Source organism: Nestor notabilis, unplaced genomic scaffold (genome assembly GCF_000696875.1).
Source record: "Nestor notabilis isolate BGI_N333 unplaced genomic scaffold, ASM69687v1 scaffold12868, whole genome shotgun sequence".
Lineage (NCBI taxonomy): Eukaryota > Metazoa > Chordata > Aves > Psittaciformes > Psittacidae > Nestor > Nestor notabilis.
In genome coordinates, this window is record NW_009940636.1 from 3,125 (window position 1) to 6,061 (window position 2,937).

Consider the following 2,937-nt stretch of genomic DNA (forward strand, 5'->3'; position numbering starts at 1 on the left):
ACTGAAGCTGCGTTTTCACGATCTGGTTAAGCTGACCTGAATGTGGGGCTGACACTGCAAGGACATTTTGTCCATTCCTGATAGTATGTTCCCACTAACTTCCTGTGCTACCACTGGGGCTTGGTCTGGGGAACAGGTCAGGGACTCATTTGCCTGAATAATTTTTTCCCTTTTTTGGGCCAGGTCGGTTGTGGAGATTAGCTAAACGGATCCTGTTCACTTGAGCAATTTATTTGTTAGCACTGGTACAGGGGACAGTTGGAACTCATGGCCAAAGGAGGGAGGGAAGCTGGAAAAGTCCCTTTCACTGGATTGAGCTGGTTGTGAAGTGCATCTTGTCATTCAAAGCTGCTGTGTATTCACAGCTGTGAATGAAGTCAGTGGAAATCGCATTTTGAATGTGCTAAGTATTCTGAAAAAATAAGGTTTTAGCTGTGTGACTAGATAGCCAAAAGTGGTAAATACTTTTGACATTATTTTTTTTTTTTTAATGGAGTTAAAGATGGTCTCTCGTTTCATTTAAATGTTGAAAATAATTTCTGTGACATCTGCGGATACTTACATGTTCGTGGTCAAGACATGTAGAGGTGAATCCACAAGGAAGCTGCTAATTCAGTAGTTTGAAATAGCATACATAAAAAGTACAAGGCCATGTACTGAGCTCCAAGCACTAAACTTATAACTGAATATCAAGTGAAAATTGCACATTTGGTGCAATAAATGAAGCCAAAAGTTCAGGTGAATGTGTATGATTGTAACACACATGCACACACACTCAACAATGAAGTTGTACAACCCATCTTAATTTCTGCCTTTCTCCCTATTTGTGATCATCTTTTGTTACCTTGCTGTTTTATTACTGTGTCTGTGAGTAGTGTTAATGTTAAAAAAACAACTCTAAAAGTCTGGAGATTGTTTGAAAGCAGGACTCAAACACTAACTTCTCTTAAACTAAAACTTTCTCTAGTTTTCCCTACTGTAAGAGAGTTTGTCAGGTAGTAGGAGCATTATTATGTATTATTTTTGGAGTTTTGCCTTTCACAGCATTGCGCATTGAAGTAAGGCTTCATTCATGCTGTATTACAGGACTTGTATTTTGTACAAGTGATGTTTATTTTAGAAAGCATGCAGGGTATTACCATCACACTTCTAAACACATTAACAGTTAATATTTATTTGTGCATAATTTAAGCAAAGTCAGTGTGAGACCTTACCAGCAAGTTTTAACTGTGTGCTGTCTGGCTCGGTAACAATTTGTGAATTGTTCTTTGCTTTTTTGATTCACTGACACAGAATTTTCATTTAAGAAGGGAAAGAAGTAAAAGGACTAATACTTCTTGGGTTTATTGTGTTTCTCAGCCACAATATAAATGTTATTCATTGTGGTCTTTCTTCACTTTTGTTAATTTTGAATGAGTGAAAGTGGGTTTTGCGTGTACTTCATGTAATGTATTTTTATGAGAGCTAATAACTGAGACTACCAATGGCTTAATATCGAACAGCTGAATGTGAAAAAATACTCTCTCTTAGGGTTAATGCAGGTAAAAGGGAATTTCTACATCTTCAGACAAGTAAAGTAAGTCATTTTCCCCAGCAGAAATCTTGGGCAGTCTCTATCCAGTGTTGGTATTTTCATTTAAAGGTTCCCTTTGTTAGGCTCTGTGCAGGCCAGTTCCCATTTCCATGGTGACCATGCCGAAATGCAGACGGGACACAGGCTGGATTCTCATCGGCATAGCCATGCACTTGCATACCAACACATGTTATCTGCTTGGCTTAGGACATTTCCATTAGCAGTTTTAATGTTTAGGACTTCTTTTTCACATAGGGATCTCTGGCCCTGTGATACTGTGCTGTGTTAGGATTTCAGACCCTGCTCAGCAAGGGAAAGCACGTTGATAAGCTTAGTTTTGTGTAAATAAATTGGCTGTGCTGTTCCCATTGAAATTAGACAAGGACATCAGAGAACTGTCTCAGCCTTGGTTTTCTTTTCTGTTAAAAAAGATAATGGAGAAGGATTTTTATTTATAAACCTTTAGGTGAAAGACTGACACGTATCTGTGCTAAATAATTATATAAACATAACCTCTTCTCTAGGTGCTGATAAAAGAATAATAAAAATAAATTAATGTGAATTGCACAAGATAAATTATACCTTCTGCCTATATTAGCTGAGTGTAAGTGTGTATCCCTGTAAAGCAATGTGTGATAACGTTCTTCCTGCTCATGCTGCACTCATGTTCTGGAGGTGGAGAGTACTAAAGACATCTAGTGCAGTCCACATAGGCTGTGTGAGCCTTTCCATTGCTTCCAAATCAGGTTGGGAATTCTGAATTGCCAGAAAAACTCAGTATTCTGAGTGCCAGTAATTGTTACTTTGAATTAGTTCCTGAAGAGCATTATTAAGCCCTCAGAGGAGTTAGTTTGTTTCCCCCTGGAAAGGCAGATTTTTTTTAAAAATCTAGTAAGACTCACATATTACCCAGGACTTAAAAGAGGAATTATACAGGCAAAGAAGTAAGGTCAACACAGACTCTTTGAATGCAGGACGAGCAAAGACATCTTGCATATAACCGAATGACATCTGCATGGTTGAATGTCACACATGATGAATGTCACAGATTCTTTCATCCCTTTCACGTTACTGGTAGACAGGGTAAAGGGCTTGGAACTTATGTGCAGCCCTGGTGGAACTCTCTTGCCTTATTCCTGATTTATTTTGCCGTTTCAGTCCTGCTTCCAAGTTCATCATTCTTTCTTTATTTCATACAGGATATTTTTTTAATCATGCAGATTTCCTTGGCTAATACTGTTGGTTATTTCTAAGGAACAGACAAAAAAGAAATCTTTGGGAAAATTACTGTTAACAAATGCTTTGGAAAGGAGCATATTGCACAGTGGAAATACCAAAGGAAATAATGGTGTTTGAGGGTGAGG